The following is a 9,938-nucleotide window of genomic DNA, read 5'->3' as shown; positions in this document are numbered from 1 at the left end:
GACCCAAAATTGAGAGAAAATGGCCCAAAATCAGCCCCAAAATGGAGTGAAACTGACCCAAAATCAGCCCCAAAACCCACTGAAAATGGCCCAAAATTGAGAGAAAATGGCCCAAAATCAGCCCCAAAATGGAGTGAAACCGGCCCAAAATCAGCCCCAAAACCCAGGGAAAATGGCCCAAAATTGAGAGAAAATGGCCCAAAGCCAGGCCCAAAACTGAGTGAAACCGGCCCAAAATCAGCCCCAAAATCAGCCCCAAAACCCAGGGAAAATGACCCAAAAATGACCCAAAATGGAGAGAAACTGACCGAAAATGGAGAGAAACTGACTGAAAACTGAGTGAAAATGACTCAAAATGGCTCAAAATGGAGTGAAACCAACGGAAACCACCCAAAACTGAGAGAAAACGGACCTAAAACGGACTGAAACTGAAACCGACCCAAAATGGAGAGAAAACTGACCCAAAATGGAGAGAAAATGACCGAAAACTGAGTGAAAATGACCCAAAAATGGCCCAAAATGGAGAGAAACTGACCCAAAATCAGCCCCAAAATGGAGAGAAACCGACTCAAAATGACCCAAAATGGAGGGAAACTGACGCAAAATGGACTGAGGTTGCCCAAAACTGAGTGAAATGTCCCCAAAACTTCGAGGACCTGTGCGTGGTGTGCCTCAGCACGTACGGCGTGAACCTGGCGCTGCTGGCGCTCAACCTGCGGCGCTGGAGAGCAGGGCACAAAGCCAGCCCCAAAACGGAGTGAAACCGGCCCAAAATGGAGAGAAAATGGCCCAAAATGGAGAGAAAATGGCACAAAATGGAGAGAAAATGGCGCAAAATGGAGAGAAAATGGCGCAAAATGGAGAGAAAATGGCGCAAAATGGAGAGAAAATGGCACAAAATGGAGAGAAAATGGCCCAAAATGCAGAGAAAATGGCCCAAAATGCAGAGAAAATGGCACAAAATGGAGAGAAAATGGCGCAAAATCAGCCCCAAAACCGAGTGAAACTGACCCAAAATCAGCCCCAAAATCCACTCAAATCGGCCCAAAATCAGCCCCAAAACGGAGTGAAAATGGCCCAAAATTGAGAGAAAATGGCCCAAAATCAGCCCCAAAATGGAGTGAAACTGACCCAAAATCAGCCCCAAAACCCAGGGAAAATGGCCCAAAATTGAGAGAAAATGGCGCAAAATCAGCCCCAAACACGAGTGAAACTGACCCAAAATCAGCCCCAAAATCCACTCAAATCGGCCCAAAATCAGCCCCAAAACGGAGTGAAAATGGCCCAAAATGGAGAGAAAATGACCCAAAATCAGCCCCAAAAACCACTCAAATCGGCCCAAAATCAGCCCCAAAACAGAGTGAAAATGGCCCAAAATTGAGAGAAAATGGCCCAAAGTCAGCCCCAAAACGCAGTGAAACTGACCCAAAATCAGCCCCAAAACCCACTCAAACCGGCCCAAAGTCAGCCCCAAAACGGAGTGAAAATGGCCCAAAATGGAGAGAAAATGGCCCAAAATGGAGAGAAAATGACCCAAAATCAGCCCCAAAAACCACTCAAATCGGCCCAAAATCAGCCCCAAAACAGAGTGAAAATGGCCCAAAATTGAGAGAAAATGGCCCAAAATCAGCCCCAAAACTGAGAGAAACCGGCCCAAAGTCAGCCCCAAAACCCACTGAAAATGGCCCAAAAACAGAGTGAAAATGGCCCAAAATGGAGAGAAAATGGCCCAAAATCAGCCCCAAAACGCAGTGAAACTGACCCAAAATCAGCCCCAAAACCCAGGGAAAATGGCCCAAAATGGAGAGAAAATGGCCCAAAATCAGCCCCAAAACGCAGTGAAACTGACCCAAAATCAGCCCCAAAACTCACTGAAAATGGCCCAAAATTGAGAGAAAATGGCCCAAAATCAGCCCCAAAATGGAGTGAAACCGGCCCAAAGTCAGCCCCAAAACCCAGGGAAAATGGCCCAAAATTGAGAGAAAATGGCCCAAAGCCAGGCCCAAAACTGAGTGAAACCGGCCCAAAATCAGCCCCAAAATCAGCCCCAAAACCCAGGGAAAATGACCCAAAAATGACCCAAAATGGAGAGAAACTGACCGAAAATGGAGAGAAACTGACTGAAAACTGAGTGAAAATGACTCAAAATGGCTCAAAATGGAGTGAAACCAACGTGAAACCACCCAAAACTGAGAGAAACGGACCTAAAACGGACTGAAACTGAAACCGACCCAAAATGGAGAGAAACTGACCCAAAATGGAGAGAAAATGACCGAAAACTGAGTGAAAATGACCCAAAAATGGCCCAAAATGGAGAGAAACTGACCCAAAATCAGCCCCAAAATGGAGAGAAACCGACTCAAAATGACCCAAAATGGAGGGAAACTGACGCAAAATGGACTGAGGTTGCCCAAAACTGAGTGAAATGTCCCCAAAACTTCGAGGACCTGTGCGTGGTGTGCCTCAGCACGTACGGCGTGAACCTGGCGCTGCTGGCGCTCAACCTGCGGCGCTGGAGAGCAGGGCACAAAGCCAGCCCCAAAACGGAGTGAAACCGGCCCAAAATGGAGAGAAAATGGCCCAAAATGGAGAGAAAATGGCACAAAATGGAGAGAAAATGGCGCAAAATGCAGAGAAAATGGCACAAAATGGAGAGAAAATGGCACAAAATGGAGAGAAAATGGCGCAAAATCAGCCCCAAAACCGAGTGAAACTGACCCAAAATCAGCCCCAAAACCCAGGGAAAATGGCCCAAAATGGAGAGAAAATGGCCCAAAATCAGCCCCAAAAACCCAGTGAAAATGGCCCAAAATCAGCCCCAAAAACCACTCAAATCGGCCCAAAATCAGCCCCAAAACAGAGTGAAAATGGCCCAAAGTCAGCCCCAAAACGCAGTGAAACTGGCCCAAAATCAGCCCCAAAACCCAGGGAAACCGGCCCAAAATCAGCCCCAAAACCCAGGGAAAATGGCCCAAAATGGAGTGAAAATGGCCCAAAATGGAGAGAAACCAACGTGAAACCACCCAAAACTGAGAGAAACCGACCCAAAATTGAGAGAAACCGACCCAAAATGGAGAGAAACCGACCCAAAATGGAGGGAAAATGACCCAAAATGGAGTGAAAATGACCCAAAATGGAGAGAAACTGCCCCAAAATGGAGTGCAGTTCACCTGAAACCGCCCAAAACCGAGCCAAATCCCCCCAAAATGGAAGGAAAATGCCTCAAAACGGAGTAAAACGACCCAAAAGTGACTGAAATCCCCCCAAAATGGGGGCACAGGGAGGCGAAGTTACAGGAAATGGAGAAAAGTTACCTTGAAGTGGCTTCAATGGAGAAAAAATGGCATTAAAGTGAGCAAAAATGGCATAAAAATGATAAAAAATGGCATAAAAATGATCAAAAATGGCATTAAAGTCACCAAAAATGGGATTAAAGCGACCAAAAATGACTAAAAATGGCATAAAAATGATCATAAATGGCATTAAAGTGACAAAAAATGGCATTAAAGTGACAAAAAATGGCATTAAAGTGATGAAAAATGGCATAAAAATGATCAAAAATGGCATTAAAGTGGCCAAAAATGGCATTAAAGTGACCAAAAATGGCAATAAAGTGACCAAAAATGGCAATAAAGTGAGCAAAAATGGCATTAAAGTGACAGAAATGGGATTAAAGTGACCAAAAGTGAATAAAAATGGCATTAAAGTGATCAAAAATGGCATTAAAGTGATGAAAAATGGCATAAAAATGATCAAAAATGGCATTAAAGTGGCCAAAAATGGCAATAAAGTGACTGAAAATGGCAATAAAGTGAGCAAAAATGGCATTAAAGTGACAAAAAGTGACATCGAAGTGACCAAAAATGGCATAAAAATGATCAAAAATGGGATTAAAGTGACCAAAAGTGGCCAAAAATGGGATTAAAGTGACAAAAAATGGGATTAAAGTGACCAAAAATGGCATAAAAATGATTAAAAATGGCATAAAAATGATTAAAAATGGCATAAAAATGATCAAAAATGGGATTAAAGTGACCAAAAGTGGCCAAAAATGGGATTAAAGTGACAAAAAATGGGATTAAAGTGACCAAAAGTGACTAAAAATGGCATTAAAGTGACCAAAAATGGCATTAAAGTGACTGAAAATGGCATAAAAATGATCAAAAATGGGATTAAAGTGACCAAAAGTGGCCAAAAATGGGATTAAAGTGACAAAAAATGGGATTAAAGTGACCAAAAGTGGCCAAAAATGGGATTAAAGTGACAAAAAATGGGATTAAAGTGACCAAAAGTGACTAAAAATGGCATTAAAGTGACCAAAAATGTCATAAAAATGATCAAAAATGGCATTAAAGTGACAAAAATGGCATTAAAGTGGCCAAAAATGGCAATAAAGTGACTGAAAATGGCAATAAAGTGAGCAAAAATGGCATTAAAGTGACAAAAAGTGACATCGAAGTGACCAAAAATGGCATAAAAATGATCAAAAATGGGATTAAAGTGACCCAAAGTGGCCAAAAATGGCATAAAAATGATGAAAAATGGCATTAAAGTGACATTGAAGTGCCTTAAAAGGGTCAAAAATGGCATTAAGACGAGGAAAATAAAAAATTAAAGCGAGCAAAACTTACAGAAAAGCGTCTTAAATGAGTCAAAAATGGCATTAAAGTGACCAAAAATGACATTAAAGTGATCAAAACCTAAGTAAAGCGACCAAAAGTGTCATTGAAGTGTTTTAAATAAGTAAAAAAATGCATTAAAATGATCAAAATTACTAAAAAGTGTCCAAAATCCTCCAAAATTCCTTTGTGGGACCCCCTTTTCCCCTCTCCATTTTAACCCTAAAAAAGGGAATTTAGGATTTAGAAATTCCCTTTTTTCCTCAATTTTCACCCCAAAAAGGGAATTTAGGATTTAGAAATTCACTTTTTTCCTCAATATTCACCCCAAAAAGGGAATTTAGGATTTAGAAATTCACTTTTTTTCCTCAATTTTCACCCCAAAATTGTTCTGGGATTCCCTTTTCCTCTCAAATTTCCCCAAAAATCTTCGATTTGGAACTTGGGGACCCTTTTTTCCCCTCAGAAAAAATCCCAAATTCCCTTTTTTTCCCCAAAAAACCCCAATTAATGCACTGGGACCCCCTTTTCCCCTCAAATTTCCCCCAAAATCTTCGATTTAGAGCTTGGGGACCCTTTTTTCCCCTCAGAAAAAATCCCAAATTCCCTTTTTTCCCAAAAAAAAAAAAAAAAGCACTTTCCCCCTCAAATTTCCTCAAAAATCTTGGATTTAGAGCTTTGGGGACCCCTTTTTCCCCTCAGAAAAAATCCCAAATTCCCTTTTTTTCGCCCAAAAACCCCCGATTAATGCACTGGGACCCCCTTTTCCCCTCAAATTTCCCCCAAAATCTTCGATTTGGAGCTTGGGGACGCCTTTTTCCCCTCAGAAAAAATCCCAAATTCCCTTTTTTTCCTAAAAAAAAAAAAAAATTAATGTACTGGTACCCCCTTTTCCCCTCAAATTTCCCCCAAAATCTTCGATTTGGAGCTTGGGGACCCTTTTTTCCCCCCAAAAAACCCCGATTAATGCACTGGGACCCCCTTTAACCCTCAAATTTCCCCCAAAATCTTCGATTTGGAGCTTGGGGACCCTTTTTTCCCCTCAGAAAAAATCCCAAATTCCCTTTTTTTTGCCCCAAAACCCGACCCCCCCCCCCAATACCTCCGCCGCCAGGGGGCGCCGCTTTCCCGCCGCGCCCCTCAGCCTCCCGCGCGCGCGCAGTGCGGCCGGACCGTACCACCCTGAGGGGACCGCGCGGGGGGGGGGGGAACCAACGGGAGGGGCGGGAACGGGCGAGTCCATTACGAGCCGAACCCGGGGGAGGTGTCGGGGAGGCCCCGGGGCCGCTGGTTGGTGAGGGGGAACATTTGGGGGAATTTTTGGGGTCAATTGGAAGGATTTTGGGGTAAAATTTAAAGGTTTTTTTGTGGGAAAATTGAGAGGGAAAAGGGAGTGTCCGGACACCGGGGTTGTGTTTGGGACGCGGGGTTGGGGAGAAGGGAGGGCGGAGAGGTGGGAATGGAGGAGGGTTAAAGGGAAAAAGGGGTCCCTGAGCGTTTTTTGGGGTAATTCTGAGGGAAAAAGGGAATCTTGGAGCGGTTTTGGGGTGAATTTGAAGGAAAAAAAGGAGTTCCGGATACTTAAATCCCCTTATAGGGGTGTCCTGACCTTTTGAGTTTCTATTTTGGGGAACTCTGAGGGGAAAAAGGGGTCCCTGAGCGTTTTTTGGGGTAATTCTGAGGGAAAAAGGGGATCTTGGAGCGGTTTTGGGGTGAATTTGAAGGAAAAAACGAGTTCCGGATACTTAAATTCCCTTATAGGGGTGTCCTGGATCTTCTGAGTTTCTATTTCGGGGAAACTCTGAGGGGAAAAAGGGGTCCCTGAGCAGTTTTGGGGCTAATTCTGAGGGGAAAAGGGGATCTTGGAGCGGTTTTGGGGTGAATTTGAAGGAAAAAAGGAGTTCCGGATACTTAAATTCCCTTATAGGGGTGTCCTGGATCTTCTGAGTTTCTATTTTGGGGGAACTCTGAGGGGAAAAACGGTCCCTGAGCAGTTTTGGGGCTAATTCTGAGGGGAAAAGGGGATCTTGGAGCAGTTTTGGGGTAATTCTGAGGGGAAAATGGGTCCCTGAGCAGTTTTGGGGTAATTCTGAGGGGAAAAGGGGTCCCGGAGCGGTTTTGGGGTAATTCTGAGGGGAAAAGGGGTCCCTGAGCAGTTTTGGGGTAATTCTGAGGGGAAAAGGGGTCCCGGAGAGGTTTTGGGGTGAATTTGAGGGAAAAAACGAGTTCCGGATACTTAAATTCCCTTATAGGGGTGTCCTGGACCTTTTGAGTTTCTATTTTGGGGGAACTCTGAGGGGAAAATGGGTCCCTGAGCAGTTTTGGGGCTAATTCTGAGGGGAAAAGGGGATCTTGGAGCAGTTTTGGGGTAATTCTGAGGGGAAAATGGGTCCCTGAGCAGTTTTGGGGTAATTCTGAGGGGAAAAGGGGTCCCGGAGCGGTTTTGGGGTAATTCTGAGGGAAAAAGGGGATCTTGGAGCGGTTTTGGGGTGAATTTGAAGGAAAAAAAGGAGTTCCGGATACTTAAATTCCCTTATAGGGGTGTCCTGGACCTTCTGAGTTTCTATTTTGGGGAACTCTGAGGGGAAAAAAGGGGTCCCTGAGCGTTTTTTGGGGTAATTCTGAGGGAAAAAGGGGATCTTGGAGCGGTTTTGGGGTGAATTTGAAGGAAAAAACGAGTTCCGGACACTTAAATTCCCTTATAGGGGTGTCCTGGATCTTCTGAGTTTCTATTTCGGGGAAACTCTGAGGGGAAAAAGGGGTCCCTGAGCAGTTTTGGGGCTAATTCTGAGGGGAAAAGGGGATCTTGGAGCGGTTTTGGGGTGAATTTGAAGGAAAAAAGGAGTTCCGGATACTTAAATTCCCTTATAGGGGTGTCCTGGATCTTCTGAGTTTCTATTTTGGGGGAACTCTGAGGGGAAAAACGGTCCCTGAGCAGTTTTGGGGCTAATTCTGAGGGGAAAAGGGGTCCCTGAGCAGTTTTGGGGTAATTCTGAGGGGAAAATGGGTCCCTGAGCAGTTTTGGGGTAATTCTGAGGGGAAAAGGGGTCCCTGAGCAGTTTTGGGGTAATTCTGAGGGGAAAAGGGGTCCCGGAGAGGTTTTGGGGTGAATTTGAGGGAAAAAAACGAGTTCCGGATACTTAAATCCCCTTATAGGGGTGTCCTGGACCTTTTGAGTTTCTATTTTGGGGGAACTCTGAGGGGAAAATGGGTCCCTGAGCAGTTTTGGGGCTAATTCTGAGGGGAAAAGGGGATCTTGGAGCAGTTTTGGGGTAATTCTGAGGGGAAAATGGGTCCCTGAGCAGTTTTGGGGTAATTCTGAGGGGAAAAGGGGTCCCGGAGCGGTTTTGGGGTAATTCTGAGGGAAAAAGGGGATCTTGGAGCGGTTTTGGGGTGAATTTGAAGGAAAAAAGGAGTTCCGGATACTTAAATTCCCTTATAGGGGTGTCCTGGATCTTCTGAGTTTCTATTTTGGGGGAACTCTGAGGGGAAAAAGGGGTCCCTGAGCGTTTTTTGGGGTAATTCTGAGGGAAAAAGGGGATCTTGGAGCGGTTTTGGGGTGAATTTGAAGGAAAAAACGAGTTCCGGACACTTAAATTCCCTTATAGGGGTGTCCTGGATCTTCTGAGTTTCTATTTCGGGGAAACTCTGAGGGGAAAGAGGGGTCCCTGAGCAGTTTTGGGGCTAATTCTGAGGGGAAAAGGGGATCTTGGAGCGGTTTTGGGGTGAATTTGAAGGAAAAAAGGAGTTCCGGATACTTAAATTCCCTTATAGGGGTGTCCTGGATCTTCTGAGTTTCTATTTTGGGGGAACTCTGAGGGGAAAGAGGGGTCCCTGAGAGGTTTTGGGGTAATTCTGAGGGAAAAAGGGGATCTTGGAGCGGTTTTGGGGTGAATTTGAAGGAAAAAACGAGTTCCGGATACTTAAATTCCCTTATAGGGGTGTCCTGGATCTTCTGAGTTTCTATTTTGGGGGAACTCTGAGGGGAAAAAGGGGTCCCTGAGAGGTTTTGGGCTAATTCTGAGGGGAAAAGGGGATCTTGGAGCAGTTTTGGGGTAATTCTGAGGGGAAAATGGGTCCCTGAGCAGTTTTGGGGTAATTCTGAGGGGAAAAGGGGTCCCGGAGCGGTTTTGGGGTAATTCTGAGGGGAAAAGGGGTCCCTGAGCAGTTTTGGGGTAATTCTGAGGGGAAAAGGGGTCCCGGAGAGGTTTTGGGGTGAATTTGAGGGAAAAAAACGAGTTCCGGATACTTAAATCCCCTTATAGGGGTGTCCTGGACCTTTTGAGTTTCTATTTTGGGGGAACTCTGAGGGGAAAAGGGGTCCCTGAGCGGTTTTGGGGCTAATTCTGAGGGGAAAAGGGGTCCCAAATATTTAAATCTTGGGGTTTTTTTGCGTTCTGGACTGTTTAAATTTTGATTTTAGGGAAATTATGAGGGGAAAAGTGGTTTTGAGACATTTTTTGAGGAGGATTTTGAGGGGAAAAAGGGGTTCCAGATACTTAAATCCGCTTTTTTGGGGCGTTCTGGACCTTTTAAATTTTGATTTTGTAGAAGTTCTGAGGGGAAAAGTGGTGTTGGGACATTTTTTTGGGTGGATTTTGAGGAAAAAAAGGGGTTCTGGATACTTAAATCCTCTTTTTTTTTGAGGTCCTGGACCTTTTAAATTTTGATTTTGTGGAAACTCTGAGGGGAAAAATGGTTCTTGGGGGGATTTTGGGGTCATTTTAGGGGATTTTTGGGGTAATTTTAGGGGATTTTTGGGGTCATTTATTGGGGGCGGTCCTGAGGGGATTTTTGGGGTAATTTTAGGGGATTTTGGGGGTCATTTTTGGGGTTTTTTGGGCGATTTTTGGGGTCTTTTCTTGGGATTTTTGGGGTTTTTTGGGTAGATTTTGGGGTCCCTGAGGGGATTTTTGGGGTAATTTTAGGGATGTTTGGGGTTTTGGGGTACCTGAGGTGATTTTTGGTGTCTTTAGGGGATTTTTGGGGTCCCGGAGGGGATTTTGGGGGGTTTTGGGTTGGATTTTTGGGGATTTTGGGGTGGATTTTTGGGTGGATTTTTGAGGTTTTTGGGTGGATTTTCAGGTGGATTTTTGGGGATTTTGGGTGGATTTTTAGGGGTTTTTTTGGGTGGATTTTTGGGTGATTTTTGGGTGGATTTTTGGGGTTTTTTAATGGATTTTTTTTTATTTTTGGGTGGATTTTTGAGGTTTTTGGGTAGATTTTTGGGTGGATTTTTGAGGTTTTTGGGTGGATTTTTGGGTGGATTTTTGGGATTTTTGGTTGGATTTTCGGGTGGATTTAACCTTTCCTCTCCCC

Source organism: Camarhynchus parvulus, unplaced genomic scaffold (genome assembly GCF_901933205.1).
Source record: "Camarhynchus parvulus unplaced genomic scaffold, STF_HiC, whole genome shotgun sequence".
Taxonomy (NCBI): Eukaryota; Metazoa; Chordata; class Aves; order Passeriformes; family Thraupidae; genus Camarhynchus; species Camarhynchus parvulus.
The sequence above is the reverse complement of the archived record's forward strand: the minus strand, read 5'-3'. Positions refer to the sequence as shown.